At 42.3% G+C, this 20,856-nt stretch overlaps 1 long non-coding RNA gene and 1 pseudogene across 7 annotated transcripts in view; both read left to right on the top strand.

Annotated features, from left to right (window-relative positions):
* The window catches only part of LOC128930806 (uncharacterized), a 163,560-nt gene that overhangs the window by 94,249 nt on the left and 48,455 nt on the right, over nt 1-20,856 (top strand). For 6 of the 7 annotated variants that reach the window (XR_013526849.1, XR_013526848.1, XR_013526850.1 and 3 more), the window contains one exon: nt 14,295-14,417. This is a non-coding gene — a long non-coding RNA (uncharacterized LOC128930806). Of the gene's footprint in view, nt 1-11,901; nt 12,476-14,294; nt 14,418-20,856 lie in introns of those variants that run through there. The other variant, XR_013526853.1, reaches the window with a different exon arrangement.
* On the top strand, nt 229-5,292 carry LOC128930982 (immunoglobulin-binding protein 1 pseudogene; annotated as a pseudogene).

The raw sequence follows: 20,856 nt of genomic DNA, 5'->3' as shown, positions 1-20,856 counted from the left end.
GCAATTGAGGATAGAAGACAGTCATCTACAAACCAAGAAGTGGCCCCTCACCAGACCTGGATCTGCCAGCACCTTATCTGAGACTTCCTAGCTTCCAGAGCTGTGAGATGTAAACTTTTATTGTTTAAACCATTCAGTCTATTTTATTCTATTATACCATGTAGTCTATGATATTCTATCAGTATTATTATTTTTGCTTGGGTAATCCCTTTTAATGGTGAACTTCAGGTCACAACCATAAATATCAGTTCAACTACATCAAGGTTTCTGAAGACAATGGCTTCTCCACCCAAGCAGGTTGTATATAAATTCCAAATAGAACCTGGCACCACCCTGCAGGAATTCTAACTTCACACTTTTGGGAAAATTTACCAATATGGCTTCAGAATAAACTAACTTTATACAGCACATTAAAAAAAAAGACTTTTATTCAGCATCACAATCAGACTAAGTGCAGACTAAAGCTTCTTTTTTTTTCCTTGCCAATGAAACCTTTACTTTATTGCAAATGTCAATATGACCAGCTTAAGAAAACTACTTTTTCTAGTCTCCCAGGTGAATAGGCATGAGCAAGTGGTAAAATTTTGGCTGGCAAGATGGGAATAGAAATTGTTGAGTAGGACATCTGTAAAGCTTCTTAAAAGGGGAAAATGGCTCATCTGTGTGCCCCTTAATATTTTCCCTTCCCCTTTCTTACTTATCTATACTAAGCACAAACACAGCACCACTATGTACATTGCAAGGATATATGTGTATTCAAGAGCACATCTCAATCATGCCAGAATAGGATGCCTGCAGGAGAGAAGCAATGGGAGTAAGTGGCTGGTACAAATGGGAAAAGCAACTTTTTGGAGGGGTGGGGGGGATTTCATGACCTCATCTTTAAAAACACACAGATACACACACACACACCCCTTTTACTTCAGTTTTGGGGGTACATGTGAACGTTTGTTACATACATAAATTCATGTCATGGGGGTTTGTTGTACCGATTATTTTATCACCCAGGTATTAAGCCCAGTACCCAATAGTTATATCATTGTGGTTTTGATTTGCATTTCTCTAATGATCAGTGATATTAAGCTTTATTTCATATGCTTGCTGGATGCATATATGTCTTCTTTTGAAAACTGTTTGTACATTTCCTTGGCCCACTTTTTAATGGAGGTGTTTTCTCTTGTAAATCTGTTTAAGTTTCTTATAAATGCTGGATATTAGACTTCTGTCAGTGCATAGTTTGCAAGTATTTTCTCTGATTCTGTAGATTTTCTGATTACTCTGTTGATAGCTTATTTTGCTGCTCAGAAGCTCTCAAGTTCAATCAGATTCCACTTGTCAAATTTTGCTTCTGTTGTGATTGCTTTTGGTGTTTTTATCATGAAATCTTTGCCCATTTCTATGTCCAGGATGATATGGCCTAGGCTATCTTCCAGGATTTTTATAGTTTTGAGTTTTACATTTAAGTCTTTAATTCATCTTGAGTTGATTTTTGTATATGGTATAAGGAAGAGGTCCAGCTTCAATCTTCTGCATATAGCTAGCCAGTTATCCCAGCACCATTTATTGAATAGGGAGTCTTTTTTTTATTGGAAAAGTAAATTTTTTAAAAAGAAGGGAGGTCAAGAAGGCAGATCAGACCGGGTATGGTGGCTCACATGTGTAATCCCACCCAGGCTGAGGTGGCTGGATCACCTGAGGTCAGGAGCTTGAGACCAGCCTGGCCAACATGATGAAACCCCGTCTCTATCACAAATACAAAAATGGAGGCTCCTCCCTCCCCAAGATGGCTGCTGAAGGTGATTTATTGCTGCTGCAGCTCCCCAAGCTGCTTAAAACCAGCAAACAGCTTCTGGAAATAGAAGAAGTAGTGACTGAATCTGCCGGTTTCCGGATAGTCCAGGAGAAGATGTTCAAGGACCTGGACCTCCTTGAGAAGGCTGCCAAAATGTTGTCGCAGCTCGACTTATTCAGTCAAAATGAAGATTTGGAAGAGATTGCTTCCACTGACCTGAAGTACCTATTTGGTGCTAGCATTTCAAGGAGCCCTCACCATAAAATAAGTCAACCCCAGCAAATGTCTAGATCCTTTGCAGTGGGCTTGAGAACACTTTATAAACTACTTAACTAAGTGCCATTGCTATCATGTGGCAAAGTCTGAGCTGCCCAAAGCCAAGAACTCTGCTGAAAATCACACTGCTAATTCCTCTATGGCTTATCCTCGCCTCATTGCTATGGCAGCTCAAAGACAGATTAAAATAGAGAGATACAAGCAGAAGAAGGATTTGGAGCATAGGTTGTCTGCAATGAAATCTGCTGTGGAAAGTGGTCAAGCAGATGACGAGCATGTTCATGAATCTTATCTTCACCTTCCGAGGTGGATAGATATCAGCTTAGAAGAGATTGAGAGCATTGACCAGGAAATAAAGTTTCCTGAGAGAAAGAAATGCTTCAAGAGAGGAATCAACTTCTAACTTATCTTGCAGGAGAGGCCTCCAGTGAAACCCTTCATTCTCACTTGGAACATGGCCCAAGTCTAATTATCTGGAGCTGGTTATTCAAACCTGGCAACTATGATGGTGAGTGACTGGTATGAGCAACGTTAGAAATATGGAGCATTCCCAGATCAGGGAGTGATCAAGGCAACACCAGAGGAATTAAGAAAAGCAGCTCAGCAACAGGAAGATTAAGAAGAAAAAGAGGAGGAGGATGAACAAACACTGTACGGAGCTCAGGAGTGGGATGACTGGAAAAGCACCCATCTGAGGGGCTATGGTGACCGACACAACATGTGCTGATCTTCCCACAACACGGCAGGACTGCAGGGTGCACACCTCCCCCGCCAAGGAAAACCTTGCAGTCCTCCCTGCCCTGGGCTCCCTCTGCAGCTGTGTACAACAAAGGCAAAATGCTAAATCTTATTTTGCATTCAATAAAGTGTCAAGTGATTGTGTGTATTTGTACACCCCCCCCCACAAAATTATCCAGACATGGTGGTAGGCACCTGTAGTTTCAGCTATTCAAGAGGCTGAGGCAGGACATTTGCTTGAACCTGGGAGGCAGAGGCTGCAGTGAAATCACACCACTCTACTTCAGCCTGGGCAACAGAGCCAGAGCCCATCTCGAAAAAAAAAAGGAGAGATTGTTTACACCTGTAATCTAGTAATCCCAGCAAATTAAGAGGCCAATATAGAGGCTTGCTTGAGGCTAGAAGTTTGAGACCCCATCTGCACACACAAAATTTTTTTATTTGGCTGGGTGTGGTGGTGTGTGCCTGCAGTCCTGGGTATGGTAATGTACTCCTATAGTCCCATCTTCTCAGGAGGCTGAGGAAGGAGGGCCGCTTTAGCTCAGGAGTTCTAAGCAGCAATGAGCCCTGGTAGTCCCACTGTACTACAGCCTAGGTGACAAAATGAGACCTTGTTTCAAAAAAAAAATTAAATAAAGGGCTCTGTACAGACTGTTGTTAAGAATGTTTTCTGAAATCGGTGTTATGGGTGTTTTATTTAACTCAACTCTCTTCTCTTTGTGTCCTGGAAGGGAGGGAGAACAGGGAGAGGAGAGACAAAGAATCACAGCCAAAAGCTGTGGTCAATAATTGTATAAAACCCTGCAGTGGTGCAGCAGCCTCTACTCTATGGGTAATTAAGAGGCAAACTCTCCACTTCCACTAGTATTCCTTGAAGATGTGAGCAACAGCTCTGGGCTGTCCTGTAGGAAAGACATGGGCTGCTGGCTAGCCCTTGTATCTCAAATCCAAACATGCATTTCCTTTCCAGATCCTCTGTCCTAGGCGGTGGGGGTGCGCCCAGCTTCAGATCCTTGATTCATCTTATCTTTACACAGCTGTCAATTTTAGGACTCAATAGACTTAACTTCCTGTTTAGGTTCTCTTTTCCATCAGGAGAGACTGCTGGCTGCCTTCTTCCTCTAAGCAGAAGTGCATAAAATTAAATGTTACCTAAAGTCTCCGTGTTTTGGGAGAGGTTAAAGAAGGAGTGTGGTAGGCTGTCACATCAGTGAGCCCGGCTGAGCTATGCCTCCTTGTATACTCCACTGCCTTGGAATCTCAGTGTCCCTATGACCTGCTTTAATCAGTAGAAACAGGCAGAAGGGGTACTATTTGGAGCCAGAGACTTGAGGACTGGAAGCTTCTGTTTTGGCCCTCTGGGGGAAGCCAGCTCCCCTGTAGAAAGATGACTGCCCTAAGCCCAGTGTGCTGTGAAAAAGCTCACAACAAGTTTTACAGTGGTTTGTTATTAATACTAGATAACCCAAACAAACAACCACCATACTGCATTATATTTAGGGCTTGTATTTCCAACTTAGGGGAACAACAGCTCAGGGGAGAAGGTAGCATTTCCTTTTTTTCTTTTTCTTTTTTTTTTTTTTGAGATGGAGTCTTACTCTGTAGCCCAGGCTGGAGTGCAGTGGTATGACTGGGTCCCAGTTACTGGGCCCCAGTTAAAGCAATTCTCCTGCCTCAGCCTCCCAGTAGCTGAGATTACAGGCACATGCCACCATGCCCAGCTAACTTGTAATTTTAGTAAAGATTGGGTTTCACCATGTTGCCCAGGCTGGTCTTGAACTCCTGACCTTGTGATTCACCTGCCTAGGCTTCCCAAAGTGATGGAATTACAGGTATGAGCCACCGCAGCTGGCAAGTAGTGTTTCTTCTCACAGGGAAAGAGTGGTTGTTAACGATGTCTCCCATGTGTAAAAGGATGCATGACACTGCAAAGCATCATCAAATGCTGACTTCCTCTCACTGCATTTCTCTCCTCTGGCCCCTTTTCTCCCTTGACTCACCCACCACCCACCTTTTTTTTGAGACAAGTTCTCACTCTGGTTGCCCGGGCTGGAGTGCAATGGCATGATCTTGCCTCACTGCAGCTTCAACCTCCTGAGCTCAGGTGATTCTCCCAACTCAGTCTCCTGAGTAGCTGGGAATACAGGTGCACACTATCATGCCTGGCTAATTTTTTTGTAGTTTTAGTAAAGAAAGGATTTCATCTCATGTTGCTTAGGCTAGTCTCAAACTCCTGGACTCCAGCAATCTGTCCCCCTCAGCCTCCCAAAGTGCTGGGATTACAGGTGTGAGCCACTGCACCCAACCTTCTCTCCCTTTTAATGAACTAATACCCCTTGGCCCTGGAAGAAGCCTTCTGCTTCTTCTCACTCCTGTCGCTTTGCCTGTTCTGTGCCATCCACCTGCAACACTCTGCCTTCATTTCTGTGTATCAATATCACTCTAGTTTTTCTAAATCATTATTAAGTATAACTTTTTTTTTTTAGATACAGGGTCTCACTGTGTTGCACAGGCTAGTCTTGAACTCCTGGGCTCAGGCAATCCTCCTGTCTGTGCCTCCCAAAGTGCTGGGGTTATAGATGTGAGCCACCACATCCAGCCTAAGTATAACCACTTTAATAGTTTTCCATGAATATCTCAACCCCAGTAAAAGCTGCTCCTTTCCTCTGAAATCCATTCCCAAAACAATGCTAAGTAGAAAATTGATTTGGCCATTACTCATTTTGTGACATAATTTCTCTTATTGTCTTGAATAATATGTAAATGTACCTTGATTTAACTTTACAGTGGTTTGTTTCTTGTTCCCTGAATCAGATCATAGCTCATTAAGAACAGGAATATTGGGCTGGGTGCAGTGGTTCATGCCTGTAATCCTGACAGTTTGGGAGGCCAAGGTGGGTGGATCATGAGGTCAAGAGATAGAGAGCATCCTGGCCAACATGGTGAAACCCCATCTTTATTAAAAATACAAAAATTAGCTGGGCATGGTGGCGCACACCTATAGTCCCAGCTACTCAGGAGGCTGAGGCAGGAAAATTGCTTAAACCCAGGAGGTTGAGGTTGCAGTGAGCCAAGATCACACCACTGCACTCCAGCCTGGTGACAGAGCAAGACTCCTCTCAGAAGAAAAAACAAACAAACAGAAATATTGGCTGGGCAAGGTGGCATAAGCCTGTAATCCTAGCATTTTAGAAGGCCAAGGTGGGCAGATTACTTGAGGTTGGGAGTTCCAGACCAGCCTGGCCAACATGGTGAAATCCTGTCTCTACTAAAAATACAAAAATTAGCGGGGCATGGTGGTACCTGCTTGTAGTCCAAGCTACTTGAAAGGCTGAGGCAGGAGAATTGCTTGAACCCAGGAGGTGGAGGCTGCGAGCAGCCAAGATCATGTTGTTTTACTCCAGCCTGGGGGACAACAGCAAAACTCCATCTAAAAAAATAAGAACAGGAATATATGTTGTCATTCATTCATTCATTAGAAAGTCAGTAAATATCTATTGATTTTAACTATACTTACCAGTTCCATCCAGACCAAGCAGCCTAATAGTTTTCTTTTTAAAGCTCTCACATCCTATCAGAATGATTGCAACAATTTTTAACTTTTGTCCAAGACAGAGGGGATTTCTGGGAATGAGAACCTTCAGTTTTAAAACTGAAAAATTAGCCAGGCATGGTGGTGTGCACCTGTAGTCCCAGCTGTTCCGCAGGCTGAGGCAGGATAATAACTTGAACCTGGGAGGCAGAAGTTGCGGTGAGCTGAGATTGTACCATTGCACTTCAGCCTAGGTGACAGAGCAAGACTGTCTCAAAAATAAATAAATTACATTAAATAAAACTGAGAATGTCCCATGCAAACCAGGACAAGTTGGCTATCCTACTTATAAGGTTATTTTCTCATCTAATTTATATGGTGCTCTGCCCACAGTTTCAAACAGCAGAACAGTTGCCTAAACCCTATTTTCACATAAATTACTCTTGTAAGTTCTATAAGTTCAAACAGGTGGTCTCCTAAACAAGTTTTACTTAAATTTGATAGGCTTTTGAAAATCATTTGTGATAATTATACCTTACCCGAATGGAGGTTGTTTTCATAGTAGAAGCTGTAAAAAGGAACACATGTCATTTGGCCCCAGACAGTCTTACTGTATTTCATCCTGCTGCAGAGAAAGTTCAGTGCTACAGTAAGATCTTAGTTAGTCCTTTTGCTACATTGTATTGAAACACTTACCGGTCACTCTTTACTTTCCAGTACTGTCAGTTTCCTTTTTTGAGATGGAGTCTCACTCTGTTGCCAGGCTGGAGTATAGTGGGACATCTCGGCTCACTGCAAGCTCCGCCTCTGGGGTTCAAGCGATCCCCCTGCCTCAGACTCCTGATTAGCTGGGACTACAGGTGTGCACCACCACACCCAGCTAATTTTTTTGTATTTTTAGAGATGGTGTTTCACCATGTTAGCCAGGATGATCTCAATCTCCCGACCTCATGATTCGCCTGCCTTGGCCTCCCAAAGTGCTGGTATTACAGGCATGAGCCACCACGCCCAGCCTAGTGTGAGCTTCTTAAAGCCAAGGGCTGGTGTATTCATATGACAACATTTATAAAACACTTACAGTGTATCAGACAATGTTCTTTGCTTTTTAAAAATTTTTTCTTGTGTGTAAGAAACATGTTGTAATAACATGCTCTCAAAGTTTGCTTCCAAAGATGTTTCTCGGTCAAACAGTTATATTAACTAACTGAAAATAGCTTTTGATTCATCTTTAAGAAAGCATGCATACATTTGCCTTTTTTTGGTATAAATTTACGGGGTACAAAGGTTATTTTGTTTCATGCATAGATTGTTTATTGGTGAAGGGCTTTTAGAGTGTCCATTACCAAATAACATATATTGTACCCATTAAGTGAGTTCTCATTATCCATGCCCTCCCACTCCCTACTTCTTTTGAGTCTCCTTTGTCTATTATTCTGCACTTTAATCCATGTGTCAATATTATTTACCTCCCACTAGTAAGTGAGAACATGCAGTATTTGTCTTTTTCTGAGCTCTTTCACTTAATGGCCTCCAGTTTCAACCTTGTTTGTTGCAAAAGACATGATTTCATTCTTTTTATGGCTGAATGGTATCCCAATGTGTGTGTGTGTGTGTGTGTGTGTGTGTGTGTGTGTGTGTGTGTATTACATTTTCTTTATCCAGTTATCCATTGATGGACAGGTTCATTTCGTATCTCTGCTATTGTGAATAGCGTTGCGATAAACATGTGAGAGCAGACTTTTTTTGCTATCATGATTTCTTTTCCTTTGGGCAGATACCCAATAGTGGGATTGCTAGATTGGCCAGTAGTTCTATTTTTAGTTATTTGAGAAATCTCCATATTATTTTTCATAGTGATCACACTAATTACCATCAACAGTGTATTAGACTTAACTTTTTGACACATCCTCACCAACATGGTACTTTTTGTCTTTTTAGTAATGGCCATTCTGACAATACAAGATGATCTCTTGTTGGGTTTTAATTTGCATTTCTCTGATAATTAGTGATGTTGACTATTTTCTCATATGCCCGTTGGTCATTTGTATATCTCCTTTTGAAAAATGCCTGGGAGGCCGAGGTGGGCAGATTGTCTGAGCTCAGGAGTTTAAAACTACCCTGGGCAATGTGGTGAAACTCCGTCTCTACTAAAATACAAAAAAATTAGCTGGGCATGGTGGTGCAAGAGAGAGGGTCTTGCTCTGTCACCAGGCTAGCGTGCAGTTGCATGATCATAATTCACTATAACCTTGAACTTCTGCTTTGCTCACATTTTAATGTGGTTATATGTTTTTAATTGTTGAGTTGTTTCAGTTCCTTACAGCTTCTGGCTATTAGTCGCCTGTCACGTGCATAATTTGCAAAATCTTTTTTTCCCATTTAGCAGGTTGTCTGTTTATTCTGTTGATTATTTGATTATTTCTTTTGTTATGCAGAAGCTTTTTAGTTTAATTAAGTCTGATTTGTCTATTTTAGTCTTTTGGCCGGTACTTTTGAGGTCTTAGTCTTAAATTCTTCGCCTAGACCAATGTCCAGAAGAGTTTTACTGAGGTTTTCTTTTAGTATTTTTACAGTTTCAGGTACATGTAAATCTGTATTCATCTTGAATTGATTTTTGTATATGGTGAGAATCGGGAGTCCAGTTTCATTCTTCTGCACATGGCAATCCAATTTTCCCAGCACCATTTATTGAAAAGGATGCCCTTTCTCCAATGTATGTTCTTGTCAATTTTGTTAAACACCAGTTGGCTGTACTTTCTTACAAATGTTGACTCATTTAATTCTCATATGACCTTTATCGGATAGGAGCAATTACTATTCTCATTTTACAGATGAGGAAACTGAGGCATGAAGTGGTTAAGCAGCTGTCAAAGCTACTAAATGGTAGGGTTGGAATTTGAATTCAGGCGATTTGGCTCCAGAATGTGTTTTTTTTTCTCAATGTTTAAAAAATTTCAATGGAAGGTCAGGTGTGGTGGCTCACACCTAGCACTTTGGAGGCTGAGGCAGGTGGAACAACTGAGGTCAGGAGTTCAAGACCAGCCTGGCCAACATAGTGAAACCCCACCTCTACTCAAATACAAAAAAAAAAGAAAATTACCTGAGCATGATGGTGGGTGCCTGTAATCCCAGCTACTCCGAGGCTGAGACAGGAGAATTGCTTGAACCCAGGAGACAATGGTTGCAGTGAGTTAAGATCAAGCCAATGCAGTCCAGCATGGATGGCTGAGTAAGACGCTATGTCAAAAAAAAAATTATAGAGATGGGGTCTCACTATGCTGCTCAGGCTTATCTCAAACTCCTGGCCTCCCAGTGGCCCTCCCATCTCAGCCTCCCAGAATGTTGAGATTACAGGCATGAGACATGAAGCCTGACCTCAAGAATGTGTTTTAATCACTACATAATCCTGCCTAGTCCTTATTTATTGTATCACAGAACCTAGCCTCATCCCTGGCATGAAGTCGATGTTCAATAGAATATTTATTAGAGGATAAACAAGTTGCCAGGCATGGTGGCTCATGCCTGTAATCCCCACATTTTGGGAGGCCAAGGCAGGTGGATCACCTGAGGTCAGGAGTTTGAGAGCAGCCTGACTAACATGGAGAAACCCCATCTCTACTAAAAATACAAAATTAGCCAGGCATGGTGGAACATGCCTATAATCCCAGCTATTCAGGAGGCTGAGACCGGAGAATCACTTGAACCCAGGAGGCAGAGGTTGTGGTGAGCTGAGATCATGCCATTGCACTCCAGCCTGGGCAACAAGACTGAAACTTTATGTCAAAAAAAAAGAAAAAAGAAGAAATGAGTAAATAATTCCCTTTTGTAGAACATTCACATTTTCACATTCCAGGATATTCTTGGGGAGTTCTAATTTAAAACATTCTGCCATGTTTTCAAAACATGTTAAATTATGCATAAGATGATACATCTATATTTAGGGATCAGAAACTCTGGCACCATTTCCATAAGATTATTAATTCCATTTGCTCTGATTCTATGTTCAACACATCATCTTCAAATTGGTAATTCTTAGTCTAACATCTGAATGCCAGGAATGAGGTGCCCTGCAATAATTGGCTGTCAAATGCCAAGCACTGGAGAGACAGCAAGTGTTGACCAGGTGTGGTGTCTCATGCCTGTAATTCCAGCACTTTGGGAGGCCGAGGTGAAAAGATCACTTGAGACCAGGAGTTTTCAGCCAGCCTGGGAAACAAAGCAAGATCTTATCTCTAGAAATAATTTTTTAAATTTTTTATTAAAAAATTATAGAACTTTTTATTTTGGAGACAGGGTCTTGCTACATTGCCCAGGCTCGGGTGCAGTGGCTATACACAGGCACAATCACACTACAAATCAGCACAGGAGTTTTGACTTGCTTCATTCTGACCTGGGCTGGTTCACCCCACATGAACCTGGTGGTCCCCTTGCTCCCATGAGGTCACCATGTTGATGTCTAACTTAGTGCAGACCCCTGATCCACATAGCACACTACAGCCAGAGCTTCAGGGCTTCAGCAGTCCTCACACTTCAGCCTCCTAAGTAGCTGGGACTACAGGCATGCACCACTGAGCCCAGCCTCTAGAAAAAATTTAAAATTAGCCGAGTGTGGTGTGGCGATGTGAGCCTATAGTATAGCTGGAACTGTAGGCTCACATCACCACACCACACTCAGGACAGCTTGAGCTCAGGAGTTCAAGGCTGCTGAGAACTATGATTGTGCCACCACCCTCCATCCTGGGCAACAAAATAATACATTGTCTCAAAAAATAAGAAAAGAGAGAGACAAAGAGGAAATCTGGACACAGAAGTACAGAGAGAAAACCATGTGAAGACTCAGGGAGAAGATGGCCATCTTCAGAGCCAAGACAGGCCTCAGAAGAAAGCAGCCCCAGAACACTTTGATCCTGGGCGTCTAGATGCCAGAACTGTGAGGAAATTAGTTTCTGTTGTTTAAGCTATCCAGTCTCTGGCACTTTGTTACAACAGCCCTTATCATCCAGTTGGCTGGTTTCTGGAACTCTGACCAAGAAGATACTATATTAGCAACTCATCCAGATTATGGCACTAAGGTAGGGAGGGATACCATGTAGGCCTCTTCTCATATGCCAAAGTTGACTGGCTTGCATAGGCTGCCAGCAGCACTGCATTATTTTGAGATGGAGTGCTCTCGTTGCCCAGGCTGAAGTGCAATGGCAAGATCCTGGCTCACTGCAACCTCCGCCTCCTGGGTTCAAGTGATTCTCTTGCCTCAGCCTCCCAAGTAGCTGGGATTACATGTACCCACCACACCCAGCTAATTTTTGTATTTTTAGAAGAGACAGTGTTTTAACCATGTTGACCAGGTTGGTCTTGAACTCCTGATCTCTGGTGATTCACCTGCCTCGGCCTCCCAACACCTGCCCAGCCATGTTGAGGATTCTAAGGCTAACTCCAGACTCTGTAAACAAAAGCACATGATGATGGATTAGTAACACCTGCTGTCAGTTGGCAGCGTGCCTGGGAACTCGCCTAGAATTTGCCATCCCTATGTTAAAAAACTTAATATATTATCTTTCTACAGGACGTTTGGATGTCAAAAGAAGAATGTGAAGGAGACAAACATTTATTAAAAGACTGATGAAATACGGAGGCTCAGACATTGGTAGAGGGTCAGTTGGATATATTAAATACATTTGCAGGAGCCATAGAGAGAGTTGAAGAAAGTGGAAGGAACATCTGTTCCAAAAGAAAGAATCAGTTTGAAAAGATGCAAAGAGAAATTGCTTAGCCTAGACTTACTACCATTTTATAGACCTAATCTTTACTCAAAATTCTGGTTAAATGTATAAAATGTGTCCAAGGTGCTATGATCTATTTTGCCAAATAATATGGTTTCTATATTAAAAACAACAACTTTCCAGGCTTCACATTATACTGTGGGTCGATTGTTTATTTTATTCTCCTTTGTCTGATGTGAGCCAAGATTTCTGAGAAGGTGGGCTCATAGAAGGCATGGAAGGTACCATATGTGATTTTCTTACTCAACTGAGCACACCTTTGGTGCTCAACAAATAATAAACCACCCAGCTGCTGCCACCTTGTTGGAGACCAGGTTTTTCCCCAGTACAGTCTAAATGGAAGCTCCTGTCTCAGCAGCACTGAGAACTAAATCCTTTCAGCACCTTATTTACGTTCAAAATGGAAAACAGGTCATGGGGCAGTGGCTTACACCTGTAATCCCAACTCTTTGAAAGACAAAGGTGGGGAGATCACTTGAGGTCAGGAGTTCAAGACCAGCCTGGCCAACATGGTGAAACCTTGTCTCTACTAAAAATACAAAAGTTAGCTGGGCGTGGTTGTGCATACCTGTGATCCCAGCTACTCTGGAGGCTGAGACAAAAGAATCACTTGAATCTGGGAGACAGAGTTTGCAGTGAGCTGAGATTGAGCCACTGCACTTCAGTCTGGGTGACTAAGTGAGACTCTGTTTCAAAAAAAAAAAAAAAACATAGATGCCAAAAAGAAAAATCAGCACTGAGACAAAGGATCTCTAAGCAAACAATATTTACTTGTTTTACTTCCTGGACTGCAGGAAAGGTACTCTCACTAGCCATCTTGTGACAGAGTACAATGAATAAAGGAGAAGCAGACCTATTTATCCCTTATGCATCTGAGGTTGTCCTTACCGCTGTGTCTGATCTCCGTTGGTTGGAGCCAGAGCTCACAATCTAAACTAAAACATGATTAGATAACAACTTAAAACTTTTCTAAACCGGTAAAAGCAATGGTGATATGGGACATGCCTGTGAGCATGTCCAACAGATATTGTGGTTAAAGTACAAGGACATAGAATATACCACGTGCCTGTAAGCATGACACGTCTAACAGCTACCTAGTATAGGGCTTAATAAAGAGTTATTAGCACAGTTATGATTTATTCTTTAACAAGAAAGGAAACTTTAAAGAGGAACTTTTCTACTTCCCACAGTAATGGTAGCCACCAAATCCACTGCAAAGAGAGGAAACAAAGGTCATATTGATCACAACAAATCCCAAATATACTTACAAGCATTTATCAAGTGTGTAAAACCACACCACCCTAAAAACTCTGCAGCAAATCCATCTTTTGAAAGGTTTTTCTGCATGAGTAAGACTTGTTGCAACTTTTGAAAATATATGGTTTAGAAAGATGACTTTCCCTAATAAATCACCTGTGGCAAACAAGGAATTTTTCTCTCTTCCAAATACCTCCAAACCGCATTGAAAATGAGGGTCATCCGTCTCACACATATTCATTTCCAATTTGATGTGCACAGATGCCTCTGAACGTCTTTGAATACTAAATGTTTCTACAGCATCTCCTTGCTTTTCCTTTTCAGAAAGAAATTCATTGTCAAGCTCCACATTTGAGATCTTGGCCTTTCCACTATGCCCACATCAGGAGCTTTAGCCTGCAGCCTGGTCAGTGTTGTCAGGCCAATGCGATGTCATCGGCGCTTGGTCCAGTAATTCAAGGCTTTCTTTAGTCACTTACATTGGACTCATTTCTAATATTGTGAAGGTCTTCAAAGCCCAAACCGTTTCAATTCATGGGTGGAAAACACGCATGAAAGTGTTTTATAACGTATAAACAACTTTATAAACAGTACAGCCAAGCAAAGATAGAATGTTACATGCATAACCTGAAATCATGCTCAAAGGCAAACGTTTTCGCCAAAATGTAAGATTGCGAACTGAGGGGGTGGGGCAGGTGGCGGTGGCATTGAGGCAGAAAAGCTGGAGAAGAAAAGTGGGAACATCCTCCTGAACGTGCCGCCCACAGAGAATCACACCCCTCCCCCCGATGTCTGTGGGAGCTAGGTCAACCTGGGCCACTAAGTTTGAAACCTACAGTGGCAGCTTTTTAAACCCATTTCCCTGACTCTACTTCAGAAGGCAAAATGGTTTCGGTTTATGTCTCATCTTTTCACCCAGGCCCTCAACTGTGCGCTACCCCTGCCAGAGGACCGTTCGGTTTTATTCACAGAAACGGTGCCTACACAAATCAAAGCAGAAGAGCCTTCCGAAGCAGCATATGAGTGCAATGTAACCCCTAAGGTGAGTGACACTGAATCACAGCCCGCAGGCTGAACCGCCTGAGCTGGGAGCAGGAGCGGTTGTCAGGGAACCACTGCCCCCTGGTGTCTCCGCACGGGCCAGGAAGCATTTTTGGTCATCATCTGTAAAAGATTATTGCTGGGCTCTTTCTGACTCGTGGATTTGTTGGTCCAGGTAAGGTTTCCTTCATCTCATGGCTTTTAAAATCGGACCTTTCTTCCTCCTCTCCCTCTACTCTTATTTTTAATAATGCCCATTTTATTATAATTAGCAAAACAGTGTAGACTCCTTGAAGAAAATTTGAGTACTATTATTTAATTTCATTCATGTTTTAATCTATTTCCTCCCCCAATTTTTAAAATTTTTCTACATATAAGAAAATCTAATTTTACTTGGGGATAGAAAAAAGCTACAAGAACTATGAATTCTAATTTTATTATAAATGTTGCTTAAAAACAATCCTCTGCACAGTAAGAAAATCAGTTCTTGAATCTGCTAGACTACTAAGAAACAGGGTTGGCTTTTTTTCCTTAAACATGATAAAGCATAAAGATTAGCACTTTAGATCACAGGCCCTCATACATGTTCCTGTAATGTCAATACTATGGATTAAGAATACTGGAGTCAGTTTTTGCCGAGCACTGTGGCTCACACCTATAATCCCAGCATTTTGGGAGGCCAAGGCGGGCAGATCAGTTGAGGTCAGGCGTTTGAGACCAGCCTGGTCAACATGGCGAAACCCCATCTCTACTAAAAATACAAAAATTAGTCAGGTGTGGTGGCACGCACCTGTAATCCCAGCTACTCAGGAGGCTGAGGCAGTAGAATTGCTTGAACTCAGGAGGGGGTGGTTGCCGTGAGCTGAGATTGCACCACTGCACTCCAGCCTAAGCAACAGAGTGAGATTCTGTCTAAAAAAAAAAAAAGGAGAAGAAAAGGAAAGTTCTGGGTGCCATGGCTTATGCCTGTAATCCCAGAACTTTGAGAGGCTGAGGTAGGTGGGTTATGAAATCAGGAGTTCAAGACCAGCCTAGTCAACATAGTGAAACCCCATGTCTACTAAAAATTACAAAAATTAGCTGGGTGTGATGGCATATGCCTGTAGTCTCAGCTACTTGGGAGGCTGAGGCAAAAGAATCATTTGAACCCAGGAGGCAGAAGTTGTAGTGAGCTGAGATTACACCATTGAACTCCAGCCTGGGTGACAGAGAGAGACTTTGTCTCAAAAAAAAAAACAAAGTAAAAAGTAGCACCATAGAATATTCTACTCTAGGGTGTGTGAAGGCAGATTTTAAAATGAGGCCTGGCAGGGTGCAGTGGCTCACACCTGTAATCCCAGCACTTTGGGAGGCTGAGGTGGTGATTCACCTGAAGTCAGGAGTTCAAGAACAGCTTGGTAAACATGGTGTGACACTGTCTCTACTAAATATACAAAAACTAGCCAGCATGGTGACAGGTGCCTGTAATCTCAGCTACTCCAGAGGCTGAGACAGGAGAATGGCTTGAACCCAGGAGGGGGAGGCTGCAGTGAGTTGAGATAGTGCCATTGCCTTCTAGCCTGGGTGACAGAGTGAAACTCAAGAAAATTTGGCAGTTGTATCTCCCATCTCTCTAGATCTTTGCCACTTTTGTCTGCTACTAAAGAGGGAAGGGAAAAATTACAAAGCTGTAAGCCAACCATTAACTATAATTATCATCTTGATCTCTAGCATCCAGAGCCAGAAAGACAATGTTGTTTGAGGCAAATCTCTTAACCCATCTGCTCCTCCGTTATCTCATCTGTAAAATGATAAAGTTGGATCAGTTTTACCTAAATCAGCCCAGTTCAAACACTAAGAGTCTGTGATCTATACTTGGGTCTCCCAGGCCAAAAAAAAAAAAGAAAAAAAGAAACTGTTTAGTCAAGAAAAAAACCCCAGTGTCACAATAACTTTATATCTTAAAAAAATAAATAAGACTTCCAGGCACCTTGGCTCACACCTGTAATCCCAGCACTTTGGGAGGCCAAGGTGGGCAGATCACCTGAGGTCAGGGGTTCAAGACCAGCCTGACCAACATGGAGAAACCTTGTCTCTACAAAAAATATAAAATTAGTCAGGTGTGGTGGCACATGACTGTAATCTCAGCTACTTGGGAGGCTGAGGCAGGAGAGTCACTTGAACCTGGGAGGTGGAGGCTGCAGTGAGCCTATATCATGCCACTGCACTCCAGCCTGGGTAACAAGAGCAAAACTCTATCTCAAAGAAAAAAAGATGAATAAAACAAACAGTGTTGGCCAGGTGCAGTACCTTATGCTTGTAATCCCAGCTTTTGGAAGGATGAGATGGGTTGATGGGAGGATTGCTTGAGCCCAGGAGTTCAAGATTAGCCTGGGCAATATGGCAAAACCTTGTCTCTTCAAAAAAATATAAAAACTGTTAGCTGGGCATGATGGTGCATGCCTGTAGTTGCAGCTATTTGGAAAGCTGAGGCAGGAAGATTGCTTGAGCCCAGGAGGTCAAGGCTGCAGTGAACCATAATCTTCACTCCATCCTGGGCAACAGTGAGACCACGTCTGAAATATATAAACACTATATAGAGGCCAGAATTGGTGACTCATGCTAATAATTCCAGCACTTTGGGAGGCTGAGGCAGGCAGATCACAAGGTCAGAAATTCAAGACCAGCCTGGCCAATATTGTGAAACTCTATCTTTACTAAAAATACAAAAATTAGCCAGATGTGGTTGTGGACACCTATAATCCCAGCTACTCGGGAGGCTGAGGCAGGAGAATGGCTTGAACCTGGGAGGTGGAGGTGGAGGTGAGCCACGATGGCACAACTGCACTCCAGCCTGGTGACAGAGAGAGACTCTTTCTCAAAAGAAAAAAAAACACTACACACACACACACACACACACACACACACACACACACACACATTCGCACTATATATATAGTGTTTTTTTATAGTGTGTATATATATAGATATATAGTTCAGCAAATAAATGTTCAATAAACTAGGATATAAGTCCCCTCATTATATTTTGAGTTTTATGGCCTGGCGAGCCCACCTCCAAGACCTAGTGAGGAAGTGGCTGCCCTGAAGTTTGAATGAGTGATTTATGTCTAACTGTCACCACCTGCTTTGCTGCTTGAAGCTCAGCTTCTCCTTCTGTCCAAAATACTCTTGCAATTGTAAATCTGGCCACAGAATGCAGAAGCCAACGGAATGAAACTGTCTTCATTCAACAGAATGAAACTAAGCCAGCTCACAAGTACTTATTAAGCACTTATTGTGTGAAAGGCACTGTGCCAAGTGCTAGGAATACAGTAGGGGATACAACAAATATTGGTTTTACCCTCATGGGGGAGTCCAAGGCAGGTGGACTTGAGCTCAGGAGTTCAAGACCAGCCTGAGCAATATGGAGAAGCCACATCTCTACAAAAATTAAGAATAATTTTTTTAATTAAAAAAGGGGCTGGACACAATGGCTTAGGCCTGTAATCCCAGCACTTTGGAAGGTAGAAGTGCATGGATCATGAGGTCAGGAGTTCCAGACGACCCTGGTTAATATGGTGAAACCCTATCTCTACTAAAAAATAGTTAAAAATTAGCCGGGTGTGGTGGTGGACACCTGTAATCCCATCTACTCAGGAGACTGAGGCAGGAGAATCGCTTGCACCCAGGAGGCAGAGGTTGCAGTAGCCAAGATCGTACCACTGCACTCCAACCTGGGCAACAGAGCAAGACTCTGTCTCAAAAACAAATAAATCAATCAATACAATTAAAGGAAGACTCTAAACCAGTTTAAGGTATGCTCCTGGAACTGTTCAACATCATCTGGGCATGTAGCATTATTATTTTTTTCAGAGTAACATAGGAAAAATCAAACTGGCTGTTGGGCAAGTCAAAACCTTGTTTTCTTTGTGGTGTATGAGTTTCTGGTTTGAGTTATCTTGCCTGTTCTTGCAGGAAGGAAATTCATGGAGGTTAGTGGTTTTGTTGTCATTATTTTGTGAGCCTCCTAAGCTGTATTTTCATTTCATCAACCAACAAATATGCACGGTGCTGGGTGCTATTCTGAGCACTGAAAGAGCACTGAAAATACCATGATGAGCAAGACTTGGAGGATCTCCATCCTTGGGCAGCTTCTATTCTAGAACTCTCCATAGATTGTTGCACTTTCTTCTCACCATTTACTTGATTGAGACAACTGTAATTACTATGCCACTTTTAAAGAAGAATATTAAGGGGTAAAAAAGAATTCATCAATAGAGAATGAATGCTGGCCAGGCATACTGGCTCATGCCTGTAAACCCAGTACTTTGGGAGGCCAAGGTGGGCAGATCACCTGAGGTCAGGAGTTTGAGGACAGCCTGGTCAACATGGTGAAACCCCATCTCCACTAAAAATACATAAATTAGCTGGGCATGGTGCTGCATGCCTGTAATCTCAGCTACTCTAGAGGATGAGGCAAGATAATTGCTCAAGCAGGGGAGACAGAGGTTGCAGTGAGCCAAGATGATGCCACTGTATTCCAGCCTGGCTGACAGAGAGAGATTCTGTCTCAAATAAAAAAAAAGAATAGATGCAAACTCAGTTTGCAGAACAACTCCGACTGAGCAGATTCAGGGCAGCACTGCTTCTATAATTCAATGGTGGTAGAAAGAAGAACCAAGCACTCATTTGTCATGGAGGATGTAGACAGGTGTATCCTTTTCAGAAAGGTTTTGCAATGCCTTTCAATGTTTTAAATTTATGTATCTTCTGACAAAGTAATGCCAATCTTATAAATTTATCCTACACAATGTGCACAAACAAGGAAGGGTATGTGTACATAGACTAAAACCTAGGCATGGTGGTGCATGCCTGTAGTCCCAGCTACTGTAAATGTAGAAACTGAGTTACACGGTAACTTGGTCAGTGAATGTAGACGTCTAGCTTTGAGCCAATGTGCTTAGTCATTTCACTTTATCAAGGAGGTAATTAATTCCCCTTTTAGCTTAGACAAGTTTGAGTTGGAATTTCCCACTTTCAATCAAGAGAATCCTAATAAATAATCCAGATACAGGTCAATAGAAAGTGGATAAATTATGGCCCAATAACAGAATACTATGTAGCTGTTTAAAAGACTGGGCATGGTGACTCACACCTATAATCCCAGTACTTTGGGAGGACAGTAAGGCGGGCAAATCACTTGAGGTGAGGAGTTCCAGATGAGCCTCACCAACATGGTAAAACTCCATCTCTACTAAAAATAGAAAAATCAGCTGGATGTTGTTGTACATGCCTGTAATCCCAGCTACTTGCAAGGCTGAGGCAGGAGAATCGCTTGAACCTGGGAGGCAGAGGTTGCAATGAGCAGAGATCATGCTACTGTACTCCAGCCTGGGCAACAGAGCAAGACTCAGTCTCAAAAAAAAACAAAAATAATAAATTTTTTAAAAAGAAGAAGAAACAATATATATCAGCATGAAAACAAATCCAATATTTAAGAGTAAAAGCAAGTTTACAGGACAGTTTGTGTGTGTGCATGTGTGTAATTTTGTATACACATATATTTAGAGAGAAAAGACATTTCAAAACAGTTTTAAGTGTCTCTGGAGGCTAGGATGGATAAGACTTTCACCTTATTTTTATATACTTCTGTATATCTATCTATCTATCTATCTATCTATCTATCTATCTATCTATCTATCTATCTATTTCATAGAGACGGGGTCTCCTATGTTGCCCACGCTGGTCTTTAACTCCTGGTCTCAAGTGATCCTCTTGCCTCAGCCTCCCAAGGTGCTGAGATTACAGGTGTGAGCCACTGCACCTGGTCCGTATTTTTCTTTTTAATTTTCCAAAAAGTATATATGACTTCTATAAAAATTTTAAGCCAAAATTAATTACAGGACAATAATTGGTATATTTATGTTACACAGCTTTTCACTTCATTGCCTCTATTGTGTATAAAAACAGAGGACTTAAAATTTTCAGGTCCAGGCTCCTAGGCCTGGCTGCATTTTGTTCTTGTTTTGTTTGTTTTTTAGATGGAGTCTCAGTCTGCCACCCACGCTGGCAACCTCCACCTCCTGGGTTCAAGTGATTCTCCTGCCTCAGCCTCCCGACTAGCTGGGACTACAGGTACATGCCACCAGGCCCAGTTAATTTTTATATTTCTAGTAGAGACGGGGTTTCACCCTATTGGCCATACTGGTCTTGAATTCCTGACCTTGTGATCTGCCCACCTCAGCCTCCCAAAGTGCTGAAATTACAGGCACGAGACACTATAAAAGGCCCAGGCCCAGGTTTTTTTTTTTTGAGATGGAGTTTTACTCTTGTTACCCAGGCTGCAGTGCAATGGCCCAATCTCGGCTCACCCCAACCTCTACCTCCTGGGTTCAGGCAATTCTCCTTCCTCAGTCTCCTGGGATTACAGGCACACGCCACCATGCCAGGCTAATTTTTTG

Source organism: Callithrix jacchus, chromosome 15 (genome assembly GCF_049354715.1).
Source record: "Callithrix jacchus isolate 240 chromosome 15, calJac240_pri, whole genome shotgun sequence".
Classification (NCBI taxonomy): domain Eukaryota; kingdom Metazoa; phylum Chordata; class Mammalia; order Primates; family Cebidae; genus Callithrix; species Callithrix jacchus.
This window is presented reverse-complemented; position numbering and strand designations above follow the sequence as displayed.